Genomic DNA, 20,727 nt, shown 5'->3' with positions numbered 1-20,727 from the left:
AAGTTGAAGGCTGCCTACCTGAATTTCTGAGGATAGCTGACACTGGACGAGGTTCTGAGCATGATTTGTGGTTTATACCTGCAGGGACCAGTTAATATTAAGTGTTTGTAATGTATGGGTCCAGGACTGGGCTCCCTCTGTCCCTGTGGTGCTGCCCACCCCGGGGCTCTGAGCCCGCTCCCGCAGCCCCTGCAGGGGACGCCTCCAGAAGAAAGCTCCACAGCTGGATGGAGCAATGCAGTGACAGCTTGTCTCAGGGCTGTGGGCACAGCAGGAGAGGGAGGTTTGCATCTTCCACCCTCCTCTGTGTGTTGAATGCAGCTAAGCCAAGGCAGAGGATATAAATCTGCGCTGTGCCTGCACACATCGTGCGCATCGTCGCTATCGTAACAGGAGGCGCAAAATAGCATGGATAAATATTGCAGGCTTAAATGTAATAAAACGAGACTTTGAGAACTCTGTTGCCATTAAAAGCCTCTTTCAATAAGGGGTTATTAGCAGCATGTATGTTTTGCTTAGACAATGTAATTGCTTCTTAAACAATAGGTGGGCCATCATTCCTGTCCTTACCTCTGGGGGACCTTCTTTGCCTCTAAGTGCTTATAGCAAGTTATACAGCAAAAAACTACACATTATTAGGCAGGTGGGTGGCATCTTGATATTCTTTCCTCCTCAGGTTTCCTCTGGTACTAAACTGAATGTCTGCCAACATTTGGATGAGCACCTGCATAACAGAATGTTTCTATCTGAGTGCTGCAACTATTCTTAGGCAATGTTTATTTTAATATTCCCTTTTTAGTAGACTTGCTTGTTGCTCTAGATTGCTAAATATGCCTATAAATTGAATCACCACTCAACTTATATCCAAAAAACTTTAACTCGTAATAATTGATCTGTATCCGTTTTGGGGATCATGATTTGTTTGTTAAATTTGTTTAATTTAAATACTAGAAAAAAGAAATCAAAAAGCTTGAAAGATTTTCTTCTAAGTTTATGCATCTGTTCAACTTAAAAGGAAGAGTACAGGAGTCCTGATATCCAGACGTTATCTCATTATATTTCCTGGAGATATGTCAAAACACACAGCAATGCCCTTCACTAAATAAGAGTCAGTCAGGAAATTTTCATATCATTTTTCCTTTAAAGTCACGTATTTTTTTGTCTGTATTATATACAGTCTCTGTAAATGCTTGAATACATATAGAAATTTGTAGTCAAAGGCCATTTACTTACAAACTAATCCCCAGACCTTCAAATATCTTCAGATATCAAGCTCCTGAACTTCCATTGACTCCCAAAGGCCGTAATGACCTAAAGAGCTTTGAAGAAACTTCTGGGTTTTTTTTTCCTTCACACACACAGATCTCACGAAATAACGATTATTCAAATGTACTTGTCTACCATTGGGTATTACAGTTCAATGAAAAGAAAGAAGACCCTTGAGTATAAAATTTCATCTCTTAGGGGAGGAATGGAAAGGAACGCTGCAGAATGGGTATCCCAAGCCCAAATTTCCCACTGTCTCACAGTCAGCAGGGAAGAGTGGCTGCAGGGAGGCCAGTGCTACATCTTTCCTGCACAAGTGTCTCTCAAGAGTTTTGCCTCTCTTTTGTGCTGCTGTGCAAGTGACACACGGAGGACTGCAGTGTATGCAGATTTGATGTTATTGAAGACTCAGTGTTTTCTTAAGAAAGTAAAAATTTCCAAAATAACAAAAGGCCATGGTTTCTTGACAGGCAGCTATATGTAAGCAAATAAAACCACTTTTAACCTGTGTTTCTGTTCTAACAGAAATTCTCTGTGTAACAGAAAAAAAAAATGGGTAATAAATCTATTTTTACAAAATGGGCAGAAATAATTTTCAGATCTATCTGGCATATTCCATGGAGAGATGTCATGATGAATTTTTGAAATAAAATAAACAGGAAAAGTGACCAATAGACTTAAGTATACATTTTGGACAGACAGACTTAAACCCCTCTATTTTCCATCAGTTCACTAGCAAAGTGGAAAGGTTACTCCAATATTTTTTTCAGTTACATACATAGATCTACCTCACTGAGATACTAGGGACTTCTTGGGACTGATTAGTGCCAGAATACACTGAGTGTCCCTGTCTGAATACTCAGACAAAATACCACACTTCAGAAGCTACTAGGAAAAATATTCAGCGAATAAATAAAAAAGTTATGAAGCTGCAGCTATAAATAGAACCTAGAACATCTTACTTTTAGATCTCTTTCAGCGATCAAGCAAAGCAGTTATTAAGTGCGAAGAAATTACCAGTTTTCAAATGTGGTTATTTTGAGTACATTTACCCAGTAATAGCTGCACTATTTAAGATAAAATGCATGCTAGTAAAATGACTCTGAATTGCTAATAATTAACAGGAAAAACATAAAAGTAATCTTTTACCTTTGTTAGTGAGCTGATGATAACTAGTTTTTATGGCATTCCAAATACATGTATTTAGAAACAATTGCGAACCAAATGTTAGATAAATAGGATTATAGAAAAATCTAAAAAAATCAAAAATAGGCAGCAGCTCAATCCTTCCCTTTTTCATTGGATGAACATAGGAATTTTCTTTAACATTAAACATTTTACAGTGTACTGCACACAAGAATATATAAAATTAAATGCTGAAAAATGATGGCTAATGATTTAGCTTCTAGGATGTGATCTGCATTTGATAAAACTGACAGCATAACTAGGGGCTTCAGAAGAAGGAAGATCAGGCTGCTAGCTAACAGAATCAGATATCTTACAGCTGCCAGGAAAATGAAGGTCATAGAACCTGCATCCAAGTCGGCTGACATTTGCATAGCACAAGTCCTGACCACGTAGAGTCTCTACAGACAGGTGCGTAAAACTTGGTTGCAAGCATAGAATCATCTCATAGGTCTCAAAGATTAATTGTTTTTTTTTGCTGCAGAGTTAGGACCAGGACCAGAAAAATGCATGAGCTCTGAAAATGTAAATCAATTAGGTGATTTTAGAGCAGAAAAGTTTACTACAAAACACAAAGCAAGTGGAATCAAAGGGAAAGGTGCATTCCCTCTTCCCCAACAAAAGTGACCTGCAAAGCTTTTAGCCACAGGTTTCAATGAAATCTGAACATCTCTCCACTGTAACAAATTATTTTTATTTTTTCCAAGACTTCTCAAGAACGCTGCTTTTCTTAAAGACTGCAGTAGCTTCTCTGCCAATGGGAAGTCTGTCCTATCTTTACTAATCCTGCAGGAGAGTGGTATAGTAAGCCAAAATATTTCACCCTTCTTTGTATGCTTATGTACCTCATTACTATATTGTTTAAGTACTTGAATTATTTTCCCAGATGGAGCAACAAAATGGAGTTAAATTACTACTGTTCAATTACTTCAGTGGTCTGTTTCCTGGGGCTGATCCCAACATCCCTCTTCCCTGTGCAGTCCTTATTTGGAAGCACCAAGATTTTTTGTCAGAATTTTTTTTTTTTTTTTTTTTGTGCCTTTTTTTTTTTTTTTTTTGTGCATTTTTCCTCACAGAATACTTACAGAACTGTAGGATTCCAACCTGCAATTCTTGCACCTATATATCTTGCTATGAATGTATGGTCAGTAGATGAATTTGTCTTGTGACTGAAAGCATCTGAAGTGATGGCATGACAATGTTGTAATGGAAATGCCTAACGTAAAAAGCCATATGACACAGTAATTTTACACATACCTTGTCTGAGAAATAAAGATGAATTCTCAGTTGCATCACCAACAGACATATGGTCTAAAATCTGTTCTGTGAATGTGAAATTTTGCCAATGTAATTTATAATTATTTTACAGATTGGCTTAGTTGGTAAGGTATTATATGTGATTTTTTTTGTATTGACTTTAAATCCTAGCAAAGAAAACAGCACCATTTACACTATAAAGAATTGTGACATTTTCACAAATCATTTTCACAAACCAAACTGTTTTAGAGGTACTTTGTGGCCTCAGTTTAAACAAATAACTTGGTATTTACAAGAGAGGCTGTGAATGCAGTTGTTGGTATCCACAAATTTATGGCTTACAGAATGGTCATTATTGAAGTAGGAGTCACCATGTGGAAGATGAGTTATTTGAGTAATGAAATATATGTAGGTCATCAATGAGAAATATATGTATTCAGTTCTCTTCCTTTTTTTATGTGCAGAGGACTATGGCTGAGCAGAAGGAATCAGTGTCAGCTCTTTCTTTTCTTTTTTATTCTGTTAGTAGAAATAACAAATCTATACCTACATGGGAGAGGTTCATATGCATGTTCTGTAATGGCAATGAAGACAGAAGAGGGAAAGGCAGAGGCTTTGACTCAATTTACAAGCATTATGGAATATTTTTAATGCTCACTCATCTACTGTAATTCCTGTCCAGGGGTGCTTAAAAAGAAGTAAGAGGGAAGATATAATAAAGCTCTCCACAAATCTCTGCAAATTTCTCAGTCATAACCGGGTGTCTGAGAGGATCTACTTTTGAAGTGGGAAAAGCAGACAAAATAATTTTTCTCTTCTGAAACCCCCTGTGTAGAGCTCCAGTTCTTGATCTTTTGTTCTTAAGACACGTGAGAAGTAAAATGTTTATTTCTAAATGACTGCATGTATAAAGATGGAGCCCTGAAGAAAAATATTCTTTTTTCAGGCAGCAAGAAGTCTCAAGCTTATTCACAAGAATTCTCTTTGCCACTGAAGTGAAACTGCATATACTAGAGTGTCTCTCTCTCTTTTTTTTTTTTTTTTTTTTTTTTTGATACAGAAATTCAAAATCACTTCCAAACAATATTTGGCACTGCTCTTAATCTTAATTTGAAGCATGTGGTACAAGCCAGAAATGTGATTCTGTAACCAGTTGCCCTTTAAACAAATAGACTTAAAGTTTATAGCAGACACATTATCAGTAAAATTAACCATTTAATTCCACTTAACATAGATTTATTCATGACCGCAGCTTATCAGAGCAAATATTAACTTCCAGTCAGTTGAAGTGTGAATCTTTCAACAACAGCGATACACCCTCTAGATTCCTTCTCCTTTGGGTACGATGTAGCACAGCCTGCTGCGCTGGTCACAGACGATACACTACAACCCAGAGGAAGCACAAGTCTGGAAGCCTGGTGCTGGATAGAGCTTCATTCCCCTGATCTGCAGCTTTTGAGCAACCTTAGTAATTTCTGAGAACTCTGAGTGGTTCTACCAGTCAGTGCGCCTGCCTGCAGTGCAGTCTGGGTGTGCTCTTTTTCTTACCTCGTTCTGACATTGTTAATAATTTCTCAAAAGGGCTGATTTCAATTAGAGTGAACAAGTAAAGGCAGCAAGGTTGACGAAAGGCAAGGCAGATGTCCCTCAGCAATTTGTACCTTTCCTTCTGCAAATTTCCTGTACTATTTCCTTCTCAAAGTGGTGAACACTGTTCTGCCAGCAGCAGTCCTAACTCACTCTCCTTCCTCCTCTTTTTCTTCCATAAATGAGAAGCACATTTGAACCTCACTTTAGCTTCCCTAAACCTTTCCAGACAACACCATCAGCTCCTGGAGCATTTCTCAAGAACCACACATCCTACCTATTTCCCAGACAGAGCAGTGTCCCCGTGGAAATTCCCAAAGTAATTCTGCTATTAGGAAAGCACCTGCATCATATTTTTATATATTGGGAGGGGGAACAAAAAGACCTCCTAGACAAATTCTATCAAGTTCTCACTGCTCAGTTCAAGTGAGTCAATATCAGGATAACCAGTATGCCCCTTCAGACAAATAACCATTATAGAATTAATTTAAACATTTCAATATTTTCCTAACTGATTTAGATACAGTTAGATGTTTATACATATTAATATGTTGAAAATATTAAACAAAAAAGCAACAAAATATAAAAGTAGTCAGAAATAAGCTCAGTATTGTTACAATCAAAGTTTCCACACTGCATTAAAGGCAGTAGCTAGCTAAATTATAGCTAGAAAAGTATCTTTTATTGTTTTGGGTTTCTTAAATAATGTTTGTTCTATTTATCTCAGGAGGACATAATTTAATCTAATTATACACTAGCCTTTGGAATACCAGAAATGCCAGAGCCAAAGTATAACCTGACACACAGTATGAAGCAGAAAGAACACAAGCAGAGCCTTATCTACCAGATTTATTCTCTGAATCAGAATGTAATTGAATTCACTTGACTATCTGATTTCAGGAGATGGGCTTAAGTACCTTTTAATCTTGCTAAGGTTACCTATTTTCTTGAAAGAATTTACAATTCAGAAATTAAGAGGCTTAAAAAATGTTGCTTCTTACTTTTCCTTTCCTTTACTGCCATTTTTTATAATGGGTAGTGAAATAGTTGCTGTTTTGTATGCAGTTTCTTCACTAGTTTTATGTAATTTGATTTTCTCTTAAAGCCTCGATACCTTCACGGCAAGTTGAAAACCACTGCGTGATAACTTTGCTCTGCTTGAGTCAATGATAAAGGTAACAGAATTTCAATCCCTGTGTGGAAGGGCATGCTTTTAAATTCAATGTTTATACTTAGTAGCTCTCAGATCTACCAGCTAGGTGTATAAATCATGGTGATAGAAATTTAATATTACACGTGTCAACACAGAGTGTGTCTTGAAGGCCCAATTACACTTCTAAATTGCTGAAAGGTTGTGAGACAAATTTATGATCTTTTATACTGATAGAAATAACTTCCTAACTCCAGCTTTGAGTAAATACTTTCTCTTTTCCTATGTGAAAGCTGATTAACTAGAATTGTTTTAAACTAACAATTTAAATCATATATTTGGACCATCATTAACTACAAATCTTTCCCTTACCATTTCATAATGAAACTAAATTGTGAAATAAAGGTATTCTTCTGTTCTTTTATTTCAACAGTCACTGAGTTTGAAGCTATCATAGTGAAGTAGGTTTTGGGTAATTCAGTACCCAAACTACATGAAGTACTGACTGGAAAATGGGGTGCTAAACTGTGCAAATGGTACCAGAAACCAGCCCAGTCAGTGGCACATACCTGTAGCTTGACTTTGCACCTTGTATACTGTCAGTTCATTATGGAATTTACTATGAGCTTTTTACCACAATGTACAAAGACTGAGAGATCCTTTAATAATTACAAAATTAGATATCACTGGACAAAACCCTCTAAGTTACACATACAGTGTGTGTTCTTTCTTATCTGATTTTATATGTCAAAGAATTGCATATTGATTTCATATAGAGAGAAATATCTTTGTATTTCTAAACTTTTGAATTTATATTATACACCTACAGAGATTAAAGATCACTTTGGGTGATTTAACTCAGACAAAATCGGTCCTGTGCCTATTGTATGACTGACTTCAGAGCTGTCAGCAGCTGAAAAAAAAAACCTCATTGGGGAGAAACCTCTTGTGGACATCTTACTTCCACTGATCTAATGGACTGTTGTGTGGAGTACCAAGACATTCCATAAAATGTCTTGCAGAATTTTAATATTCCAGGCTTTATTTTGTTTTAGCTGCCATAGAGGACAAAAACTGCCTCAGTAATACCAGACATTAGTATCACATCAAGGACTAAATTTTCTACTTCCACTTTGTAGAATCTTGGAAAATTGGATGAAATTATTTCATTTACTAATTCACCAAATATATTCTTTTGAGGTTCTGTTCGATAAAAACAATATATGAGGTCATATATTACCTATACATACTTTAAACTGGTCTTAAGCTGAAGAATGTGTTACAAAGATGCCCATTATTACTTACATGAATATAAAAAGATTGCATATTGTCCTTTCAGAAAAGAATCACCAAATTAAGGTCTTTTTATCGCTAACCTAATTACAAAATGTACTTACACTTTGTTTTAGATATAATTAATAATCATATAAAAACCTTTAGTTAATTCAATAGTAAGTGGAACTAAGAGAATCAATGTTCTCTTTAGAATTCATTAAAAATAAGAGTTCCTGTACTTCTTTTGAGTGCTGAGAGTTCTGTAGCATTTTTCTCTAATACAGAAAAGTTCACTTAATAGTCTTAATCCATCTTTTTTAAAGTTACATCAGCACACTAGGGAAGAACTCTGATACCTTTCCACCTTTCAGCACACAAGCGATTCCTTGCAAGGAACTCATTTCAGCCCCAGTTGTTACCAACTGGCGTGCACACCAAGAAGTATCCATGGGCTGTCATCTCCCTCAGAACCATTAGGGGAAGAAATGAGTGACACAGCAGACATTTTCAGCAGTCCAAGGAGGTGGTGTAGTTCAGTTTCATCAGTTACAGTACAGCTGGAATCATCACACACCTTCATCTGTACTTTCGGATGAAGCTCAGATGAATTTTCTTCTCTCCTCACTTTCTTAACTCTGTTTCCCTGTATATCAAAAAGTTGGAAGTAAGGTAAAGTTGTAATCAGTTGTTCCAAAAAAGGAATGAGCTAAAAAAGAGTAGCATTGTTCTACAGCAAACACAGGAAAGGTTTCTGGTTCAGGTTCTGTTGGCAGAGATGCACTCCAGGGTGACTGTACCTTGCTAGGACTACATGGCTGGTTTCCCCTCTTTTCTGGAGACCACTTTCAAAGGCAGTCAGAGGATAAACCCCCACTGTGTACTGTTGCCTTAAGCTTATTGAATCTCTGATGTCATGCATCTTCAATCTTTAAATTAAACTTCTTGATTAGTCTGTTAGTATCCAAATCAAAGATGTGAATTTCATACTCTAAAATAAATAAAGAAAGAAGAATTTACTCTTTTAAACTTAACATAATAGACCATGAATCAGTAAATAACTTTTTTTTAAAAATTAAAAATTTTAAACAGAAAAATGCTGACATTCCCTCTCTGCATCACACTGGTAAGCTTTCCAATTTGCCACTTGATATTATGCAGCCAAATTATTTCCAATTGCTCTCACTTCAGAGTTCTGGAGCCTGGAAATAAATTGAAGAGACCTCTCTTGTCATTAGCATTCTTGGGGTATTTTTTCATCTTATAATATCTTTCTTATGAGATCCTATTTATTTGTGGTGTGCTCTAGTCTTCAGACTTTCCCAAAGACAGACGAAATTTCTGCTATGATCAAAACTTCCCCATGTCTGTGATAGTTAGGGAGTGTTATATTGATTCAGCTTTCATTTCTAATCAATGGAAGTTCACCGGAGAAGTTGTGCCAAACCAGCGTTAATTCCCCCACCATGCCCACTGTCAGAAGGTGACGTTTACACTTTGTCCTCTAATTGTGCCTTCAGGCTGCCCCTGAAGCAGCCCTGAGGGTGGTCTGGCAGAGAAATCACACAGGAGCTTGGGTGGAGAGGAGAAGGTACAGCTCTTTAAAATCTCATTGCTGAACATGTCAGCGAGCAGAATCCTTGCCATTGCAAAGTCAGGAAGGTTACATGAAACTAGAAGTTTTTGGTCTAGCCCTTTTTCTAAAGCCTTAGGAATCTTCACAGTGAAATGTTCTTGAATTTGCTGCTCCTTGAGTGTCTCCAGGCTATGAACAAGGATCTTGCTGTTTAGGGTAAGAATTAAAAAAATGCCCCAAAACCAAACCAACCCTTGTAACAAGGGAAAAGGGAAAAATATTTGAAGATAGCTTAGTTAGTTAGGAGTATCCATTTTGCTAGTTATTATTAAAGAAACAGATGTAAAATAACCAGACAGGCCTAGGTCCACTTAGACAAGAAAACAATTATATATGGACTTAATTAACTGCCTTTACAGATTACATGAGAATACAAAAAATATATCACAGGAAAATAGACACAAAACATAGCCTGTGCTACCACCCAGCCTGGGCAGTTTTGCTGAATTCTTTTTTTGACCAGCTTTAGATGTAAGACAAAATTTAATTGCAAGTGCATCCTGGCAAGTAGAGCAAGATTTTCTGAATAGACCATAACAATACTAATGTGGGACAGACTATCAATTTTTCTGCATTATATTATGCTGGTTGCAACTGAATTAGGAGAGAGCTTTAAAAGCACGATTATTGTATTAAGAGCTTTGTGGAAGCCATTAGTAAAAACTATTTTCCAAAAGTAGCAAGTAATATTTTCAGGGTATTTTTTCTCTGCTTGTTTTTATTTAAAATGAAACACTCCAATGAAAATTTCTGTTGCTTAGGAGTACATTTGTTCCACAGGGAATTTTATTTCAAGTCAGAAAAAAGCAGCAGCAGATGATAAATTCCTATGTGCATATTTTTATGCAAATATATCTGGTAATCAATAGGGAAATGTGATAAAAAACCATATATGCTCTAGAAACAGAATTATTTCTATAGAAAATGTTTTCAGAATTTCCCATGAGAAGGCAGTAGTTTTTAAAAGTAAGTTGCGAATGCCATTTTTAATCTGAAAAAAAAAAAACCAACTTATGGCAAGTTTTTCACAATATATTTATGAAAGGCATAGAAGTAAAGATTAAAGGGTGCGTTCACTGTCAACCTTGGAAACAGTACCCATTAATTAAATATATGCACGGATCTAGCTATTACATTGAAAACATCCCTTTGTAGGAGAATCTGGCTTAGCACTCCCTGTCAACCAGTCACCAGGTTGCCATCAGTGAGAGTAGCTACTCCATCACCCAAATATTTCAAGCCTCAAAAACTCAGCAGAGGCCAGATGCTGTCCACGTTTTACTGCCCCTGCTCCTTCTGGGGCTCTTGCTGTCCTGCTTAGGGGCCTCTATCAAGCTTGCCCTCAAGGAACACTTAATCCTCTTCTTTTGTTCCTATCACCTAGTTTTTTTATCACTCTCCACCATAATACAAATCTGTCCTTTCCCATTATTCCTGTCGAACCTCTGAGCTGACTGATTTCCACTTCAAATCTCTAGAAGGCTCACTATAAACACACAGAAAAATAAGGAAATGAACCTACAGGTAGATAGAGATGCACCATAGATTGCCATAATGGATTACATTTGCTTGCATCATTACTTTTGACTTACAAAGATAAAGCTGAGAAGCTATTCAAAAACAAAGCACCAGAAATCAGTGTAACTTAGGCCATTTTAACCTTCTCAATTTATCCATTTGTGTTTAAAAATACATGCAAAAAATTCACAGCTTTTCTGCCCTGTCTTTGAAGACAGCTGCATCTTCATAAAAAAACCCACAAAGGTCAAACTCTTCCTGCATTGTCTGTTCTCCAACTTACTCCTCCATCACCTCTAGACTATTTTTCCAAGTATTGCATTTAGTTCAACCCAGTCCCTTTGAGGCACCTTTTTTGGCCAGATACAAACAGATCTCCTTCCATTGCAGGGAGTCAATGAGAATTGTCCAGTTTTCTCTGAGGCTTGATGGAGCACTCAGCTCATGGTGGATATTCAGATAGGTGTGTTCATTTGTACAACAAATTTAGGTCTATCAGCATGCTCAATTACAAGGCAATCTTGAACCCAAGACAACCCTCTCTGGCCAAAGAATAATAAAGTCAAAATTATACGTAAAAATGAAAGTGGAAGTATCCCTCCTTTACACAAGCATATTTCCTGTGCCACTGCACATCCCACTTCCCCTGCAGTCTGACTCCATCCCCCACTATCCTACAGCAGCTAGGTCCTGGGTAAGAAGGATGGTAATGAAAACTCACAAAACTTGTGCTCCTCCTCTCACAATGACATTTTGACTCACAGAGGACCTGTGCAGACAAATTAGCCTAGGTATAGTGTGGCTCTGTCTGTCTGGTCTTAATTCTTCAGGACAGAAAACTGGCTTTATGTTCAAGTTAATATGTTGAAAATTTCTTAGCATCAGCTTTAACTCCTAAACTGTTGTTGCAGTTCATCCCAGCAGGCAGCTAAACACCACACAGCCATATGATCACTCCCTCTCATTAGGATGGGGGAGAGGATTGAAGAAAAGGTAAAACCAGTGGGTAGAAATAAAGACAGTTTAATAGGACAGAAACAAAAAGAGAAAATAATAATAAAAGAATATACAAAACAAGTAGTGCAATTGCTCACCACCTGCTGACTGACGCCCAGCTAATCCATGAGCAGTAGATTTCCATCCCCCAAAGCCAGCTCCCTCTCAGTTTTATTATTCAGCATGACAACATATGCTGTGGAATATCCATCCAGTGGTCAGTTGGGGTCAGCTGTTCTGGCTGGGTCCCCTCCCAGCTTCTGGTGCACCCCCAGCCTAATTGCTGGCAAGGCAATTATGAGAAGCTGAAAAGTCCTAGGCTTAGTGTAAGCACTGCTCAGCACCAACTGAAACATCAGTGTGTTATTCTCATCCTGAATCCAAAACACAGCACTGTAGCAGCTACCAGGAAGAAAACCAGCTCTGTCTCAGCCAAAATCATTGCATTGTGTAGACAGATTCCTTAAACGACTGTCCCAAGGAGGACACTGATCAGGTCAGGGTGAGGTCAGATTCACATTCTTCACAGCCTGCTGGACAAGGAGTACATAATATATGAAACCAGCCCACCCTCAGCCCATTCTTTTAAAAGAAACAAAATCCTGGGCAGAAAGTCTAAGATCTGCTCAATATCAACAGGAAAATAATCAATACCAGAAACAAATAACCTCCTATCTTGACTTTTTGCATGTATTTTTCACATTAAAATAAAATCAAAATATTTGTAAAATTCATGGATAAAAGCCAGAACTAATAAACAAAAATAGGGTCACAATTATGAAATCTTTGTCAGGCAGATGACTATAGGTGCGACACAGTTTTAGTGAGAGGCATCACATTTATCAAACATATCAAATGATCAGTTTTCTTTGTACATAAACAGCATCGCCAAAAAAATCAGATTGTGAAATATTTTATATTCAAAACGGTGTGAGAAAACAATTTTCATGAAATTTTCATCTTCAAAGCTTCTTAAGACAGTTTAACTACTTTAATTACACACAATATAAGCATCTGTGTTTGACTACTTTAATGTAATTCCTGATAGTTTTTCTTTTCAAAGAGAAAAAATAAAAATGGAAAATTCAAAAAATATAAAATGTTAATTTGTTTTGAATATAAAAGATCAGTGTGAACAAATATTGCCAAATGTAAATTGCCAATTTTAACCAATACAGACTGGACCAAATGTTATTCTGTGGTGGAAAACTGAAAATCAATAAATTTTCTAATGTCTTTGAAAACCAGATTTTGGACGAAAGAGAATGAAGTGGAAAAAAAAAGTAAAATCTAGCATTCAGTGGACATTCAGATAGTGTAAATTGCATATATAGGAGACAGAAGGAAGTCAATAAAGGAAAAAGAAATTATGGGATGATGTAAGTCAAAATCTGTTCCTTTAGAACTTTAATTATCTACCCTCATCACTGCTTTCCTCTCGTGTTCTTCTGCCCCATCTCATTCAATTTACACCAGTCTGGTTCAGGACCTACATTCAGGGATAAATTACATGTTTTAATAAATACACCCTTTCTCTGACAGTCTCAGTTTACTGCCTGCCACTCTTTGTGATGTCACTAAACTTAGGCCAGCTTTGATGGAAGATTCACACACTTTACCACAGCCCTGATTAATCTGTCTTGAAAGCATGATCTGGGGAAAACTGCTTATGATTTTAGAAATACAGTAAGAATTTTATGTGAAACATTTATTTTTTAAGGAATATTTTATTTGATTAAATATAGCAATACACACTGTTGTGCACAGCATGATTTATATGGTGTGCCTGAAATTCCATTTATTGTGTACTGTCCATGCAGTTGCAGTTTTCAATGCACTATAGGCTGTCATTTGTAGGTCTAATAGTTCATTCACATGTGTAGGACACTTCATGTTCCTCAGCAATCATCCTGTGATGTCTTTAAGGTCTGGAAAACATCACTAGATCAGTTTACTCTCGATTTATATTCTCAAGGCTGTCACCACAACAAGGTCTAGGATGTGATTCATTTATTTGTCAACTGAAAGCTGACGTTCTTGAATGCTGTTCCTGGGGAAAGGATGAAAACCATTTAGAACTGAGTGTGTGCAGATGTTTTTCAAAGGATGGCATTATCTTCAGCCCTCATCTTTGTGGCCATCTTCTCTACTGTTAGCAATTTTTCTACGTAATTTTTGACTTCTGGTTCTGGTGCATTTTCCTCTACTGATTTTACCAACACTATTAAGCATGTCATATTCCTACTCCTACTCAGGACTCCCACAAAAATTTAGCCATTGTCTCACCCACTGTAAGAGGAATTCAGAATGAGTCAGTTTTCTGCTAAAACCACAAGCTTTTCTGAAGTTACTGTGCGTCAGGAAACAAAGCTTCACACTGTGCATACAATTTTATTCTTACATATATAAACAGACATCCAGAGTGCATTTTGTTTGAAATGGTCCAGGCTGCAGGATGAAACAGGATGTGTGACTGTGTTTGGTGTTTCCTCCGCAGGCTGGGCAGGGGATGGTCATGTTCCCTACACAGCAAATCTTGTCCCAGGGAAAGTTTCCAGTCTAAAAAAGCCATAATGTCAGGACAGGGATGCTGGAGCAGGTCTCACAAGCTATAGTAGCAGTTTCCATTTAAAAAGTATTAATAATACATAGGCTGAAAAATCTTTAGAAGACAAATAATAAATTAAGCAATCAATCTCTTGTCATCTTCATTTTGTTTCTTGCTGCCATTCTCTCAAGTGATCTATCTAATCACATGAAAACATTTGGGTCTAGTAATTACATATTACCATTTTTTTACTATAATAACAATTGAGAGTGGAGCTTTAATGTCGTATATAAAGAATGTTTCAGGTTTTTTTCAAAACAACATACAAATAGCAAAAGACTTATGAACTGCTTATGAGCCACAACCTGTTCATAGTTGCTGTGACTCTTTGACAAATCACTTTATCTCCCCTTCTGATTTTTCTTTTAATAATAACTCATCTTTGTCATTAAGAGTTTGATATTAAGACTAAATAGAAATATTTGAACAGTAGTTTTAGCATGGCAAGAGCCACCAAAAATGAGTGCATGTTTTGAATGAAAAATACATTATTATAGAATAAAATTATATTATTATAGGATTTTAAAATTATATAATAAAGTATGCACCATTCAAATACAATGAAGTGAATATTGAAGTAAATGAAACAGAACATTTGAATGGAACTGCTGTTAAAACAATTTAAAAATTAGCATGATTTGTAAATAGGCTTCCCCCAAGGCTTATTTCTATAATATACGTTATAAGAATGTTGCTCAACTTTTAAATTAATAGCATTTACTTATAGTCCTTTAAGTGTCTTTTAATTTCTTTATTCTCAAACCATAGGCAGTTGTTAGAACCTTTACAAGAACTGAAATGAGCAATATCTGAATATAAACCAACTTTAATCTCTTCTGGTTTAAAGCACTATGTTGGGAAAGCCTTTAAAGAAATTGAATTCATTAGCTTATGTTGTAACTACAATATAAACAGGCACACATTATATACTATAATCACCACGTCCTTGCCATTACCTTTATGTTCATACTTACAATAAGGCAAATTTACAGTCCACAGAAATTGCAGGCATCTCAAAGCCTCAAAGAATTTGCTGTGTTAATCTAAACTTGGAACCAAATGATGTAAGGGCTGACTTCCCGGAATCCTGGTGAGGGCGATGCCTGTGGAGAGCAGGTGTGGCGGGGGTGAGGCCACGCGGCCGGGGCAATGGGATGCTGCCTGTGGAGGTGCTGCATCAGCAGGGACACACACTGACTGTCTGGAGGAGATGGGAGCTGATTTTGTTGCTGGTGCTGCTTTCTTAATAAAGCACAGCATGGCCTGTGTATGTTGTGGATAGGAGAAGAAGTTCCCACACCACACCCAAAGGGGAAGGGAGGTGAAAAAAGAGCTTGAGCTGGTCTGCTGCTTCCTTTTCCATGCTTAGCCTTGTGCCCCCACTGATTAGGAATTACTCCATTACAAGTGCAAATGAATGAAATCGGGGTCTAGTTACAAAGCACCACTCACAATTTAAATGTAAGGACTAAATAATGAAATTATTTAAATGTGCAGTCACTAAGGTTTTTATCCGAAGACTTCATTTCTTTCTTTGTCCACAGCAAGTTAAATCAAATGCGCTGAAACTTGCAAGGCTTCTTACCTACTTGGCCCACTGGTATGAGACATTGGAGAAGCCTGGCATAGGACTAATTGTTCTTAGCTGCAAAAACACTGCTTTTATAATAGGTTTAGGATAGAGGAGAAATGTATGGGGAGAAATGTTGAAAGGAGAAAGGCATCAATTGGAAACCTTCACACACAAGAGCCCTGTTGCTTAAACTACAAAAATACTTTTTAAATATGACATCCTCCCATTTTGTCTTTATTCATCGTTTCTTCACCTCTTCTTCATGTATTCAATCCTCATTACTCACCCCTGCCTATGCCTCTTCACGGCTTCTTCTCACAACAGAGAGATACCTTATAGACAGTGCCACCGACTTATTTGAATTTCAGGTAATAGAAGCAAATTACATTTTAGTGGCAGAGAAATAAGTCCAGAACACTTACAGCTTATGCTTTTATATATTGCTATACTGCAGTGTTAAAAATGATGGGCTGTAATTACTTTAAAATACAATTTCCACTTTGAACATCCTAGAAAAATGCTTTCAACTAGGTGAACTCTTAGCTCTTGACCTCAGTTCTGTGCACACTTGTGAACAGCCATCTGGAAAGGTTGTACATATTATTACTCTTCCTGCATGTGCATATGATTACTGACACTAAGGAGTACATAGGAGTGACCTTTTAATGCTCCTATGCTGGGCAAACTGTATTTCATTTTTAATTTAATATGAAATAGGGTTTAATAATAATCTCAGAATGAATTTAGGAAAGAATATAAAGTCTAAATGAGGAGAAATCATTCACTGAAAACCATTCAGATAACATACCATTTTATCAACTCTGGTAATTTTACTACCATGCAAATAAGGAATTTGCATGGTGATGTATTTTTTGAAAAATGATTTGTAGCACACAGTCATAAAAGCATACCTATACACAAGTCCTTATATTAATTCAATTGAAGTCTTTATTTGTGTCATTCCTATTCATTTTTAGAGTATATGAAGTCTCTTAAATATCTACGTGTCCTTCTTACTGTTTTTGGTGTGTCCAGTGAAAAATTTAACACTGCATCAACCAAAAATGCTATAAAACATTCCCCTGAAAATACTCAATCTAGCACTCCAAAACATATCCTCCTCAGATATGTTATCCTCCTCAGACTGCTAATGAGATCACGAAGTTCTGAATTAGAGCCAGAAATAAAATCAGACTAATCTAATAACTTCTTCATGAAAATTTTAACAAAAGACAAATTAATTTAGTTAAATTAAATATGCATATAGTCTAGGGTAAGAAACTTCAGAACACTCCCTTCACTTTGTTCTGGTAAACTAAATGGAAAATTCAGACCTCCAGAATGTCTGACATTGGAAGTGACCACTGGAAATCTCCCTGTTCAACGTCCCTTCTCAGAGTTCAGAGCTGGGTCCTCTGCACCAGGTTGCTTGGAGCTTTGTTCAGTTTTTGAGTATCTTTTTTTGGTATCTCCAAGGAAGGGAAGTCTATAACCTCTTTGGACAACCTGTTTGAGCTTTCAAAGATGATTGAGAGTGTTCTTACAGTGACACCAGCCAGGTCAGCACTCCTGAGCATGTTTCAAAGAAGGTTTAAAGACTTGCATATGCCCAGTTGGCTCAAATGTTCCCTAACCTGATTCTCCTTCACCAAAAGTACAGCTTTGAACGCTGAACTCTGAACTTTCCAGCTTGCCTCAGGGGCCTGGAATAACCGAAAGTCAGTTTTACCAGTAAAAACTAAGGTGAAAAAGGGTCTCAGCTCCTCAGCTTTGCCATGTCCCTTGTCACCAGGTCTTATCCTTAATCTGACCAGGGCTAGAGAGCATGGGGAGGACTAGGTATGTGCAGTAATATTAAGGAATTGGTTGTGTGCTGATGTGGAACCTGAACAACCCTTTTATACCCATATGGAGTCTCTCTCAATAATTGTGTTGGTGATGCCCTGGCTCTGGGGGAGGTGAATCATGGATGCTACTCATCCCTTTTTCCTCCTGTTCCTTGTTCTTCCCTTTTCTCAACTTATCCTTAGAATGTTTTCCACAGTTTGCTGCCTATAAACAGCTAAGAGGAAAATTCTTCTGAGTAACCTGTGGAATCATCTATTTGTACAAGATTTCAGCTGCTTTGAAGGATTTTTTCCCTTTTATTAAGGTGTTAAACAGCTCTTGTGGGAAAACAAGAATTTTGCACATGTAATTAGGAAGGTTTGATACTTTATTTCTGGAGATGCACAGTCAAGAGCTGGGAGATTTTGGCACTTACTGAAACAAATAGCTTTTGAACATCTGAAATTGCTCCTGAATATATTTTGATTACAGTGTGAGCATGGCAATAAAAGAGTCCCTTGAGAGAGAAAATATCTGGATCCAAATATCAATATTTTTTTGGCTGGGAACTGATTATCTCCCAAGACAGAGCTGTTAGGTTTCTCATTGATAAACCTTTCTATTGGCTTGAGAAAAGAGTCAGAGTCTGCAAACAGGGTGCTGAGCCCTGTTTTAGGAAGAAACAGTAGTTCCCACATTGGTCAGTAACAGAATCCCTTTTAGCCTCCAGCATGATTCTGGATTTTGATCCCAGATCCTTTGCATTTTGCCATGCTGTTGAATCCTGCTCTTGACTCTGCAGGCATCCCCTGTGTCCACTGTGATTCCAGATCCTGGCACTGCCCATCAGTTGAGATATCCCTAAAACCAGTATCAGGTCTGCTAAAGAGGGACAGGAACTGTTTTATTGCACAGGCGTAGGGAGTTCAAGAGGAGCTTAATCTACAACCAGAACTATTTTCTTTTTTTCAATGGGGTTATGAAACTTCGTACTGCTTTTCTGAATAGAAACAGAAGTTTTCCTCTCAATTTTGTGCCTTGTGACAAATGACTGAGTTTGTGGATGTAGTCAATACTTGCTAAACCCTTACTAATTCTGCCAGCTGCATCACAACTGTTTTGGTAACTACATTTTTTTGTTGTTGCTCAAGCCCACATTTAGGGCCAATATTGTTATTTCATTAAAAAATAAACACACTGTTACTGACAAAAAGCTGTAAATGGGAAGCCAGATGCCCTTGAAGTCTCAGTACTGTCCCCCAAACTGCACAGTTTTACTTTCATAAATTTTAGAACAATCTGATGATTTTTGAATCTTTGGCACTGACAAGGCTGGAATTACATTAGTGTCTTAGAGCTTTGGGGATTTTATGAATGTTCTCAAACTGCAAAACAGTTTCCTCATCCATAATGTGAGTGCAGTTCATAAAAGGAAAAAAAATCCATTAACATTAATGAGGCAGTTAAATATAAAAAATAAAGCCCCACTATGAGAAAATCTCTAAAACTTATATAGCTGTTTTTAATGCTACTAGTCACTCAGACACTGTTTATGGAAATTCAGTGTTCTTTTGTATAGCTAGAATCACAGCACTACAGAATAACCAAAGATGAACCTTGACCTCTATTATATCAAAGTTGTCTTCATATGGAAAAACAAACAAAACCCCCCAAAAACCCTACACACAAACCCAAACCAAACCAAAACAAAACAAAAAAAGGGAGGGGGAAAGGGTTTGATCTGTAATTAACTTCAGCAGTTTCTCTTTTCAGAAAAGTGAATGGTTTACCCAATATATTGCTCATTTTCTTCACCCATCAGAGAAAAATCTGCCTTCTGCCTCTTGAACATTTTAGGGAAATATTAAGCCAAGATAATGTAAAAATTAGAGAACACAGCAGTGCCATCACTTCGAAAAGTCTAATACAAAGCATATTCTCTGGTACACTCAGCAATTAAATGGCTTCATCTGGTCTGCAAACTCAGAGCACTCTGGCTCTCAGGATCACTTGTTTATCTCTATCCATCTCTGTAGGCAGCATAGTGAGGCTTATAAAGTTAATCCAGGTTACCAACAGACATAAAGTCAAGCACACAGGAAAACTATGAAAGGGCTGGGGCAGAGTTCAGAGCCAACCAAAATGATTTTGCCTTTGAGAAACAAGGCAGGCATATCTAATAGTAAAAATAGAATAGCTTAGCAAAATGAAATATGTGTAGGTATGTGTATGCAGTCTCATGATAGCAATTAGTCTTGCAAAGGGTAAGCACTGTTCAAAGTACTTTGAAAAAATTACTAACAACCTCAGATAGAGGTTGCTGTCAAATAGGATAGAACTAACTGTGATTGAAGCCCGTAGCAGTAATTGATACAAACATTGACATTAATGCTGAGATACTTATGTGGAAGAATTCAGCACCTCATAAACCTCTTTCCATGCAAAAACTGACCTTTTAAGATAATGACAGAGTTGCTTGTCTCTTGCATGGGAACTCAGCATGGCCAGAATTGCTTTCTACCCAACTGCTGGAATGAACCCCTTTTAACCCTTTTTCTATGTCTTTTTTAGGACAGTTGTAGCTTATGATAATGATAAAACAATAACAAAATGGAATACCATTACATCTTTAATCAATAAAATATCCTTTCCCGTGTCTTGTCTGAATAGTTTGTGCTAGAAATTGGCTGAGATCACTGCAAATCAGTATAATAAAATGATGTTGACCAGTTCCTTTGTAGAAAATGAAGCAATAAAGAGCTTTTCTGTTAACTTTATGTTTTTATTGATAGATGCCATACTCGAGACCACACACATTACCATTATATATGAGAAAAAGCATAGCTGTTTCA

This window comes from Sylvia atricapilla, chromosome 3 (genome assembly GCF_009819655.1).
Source record: "Sylvia atricapilla isolate bSylAtr1 chromosome 3, bSylAtr1.pri, whole genome shotgun sequence".
Classification (NCBI taxonomy): domain Eukaryota; kingdom Metazoa; phylum Chordata; class Aves; order Passeriformes; family Sylviidae; genus Sylvia; species Sylvia atricapilla.
Note: the sequence above shows the minus strand (reverse complement) of the source record.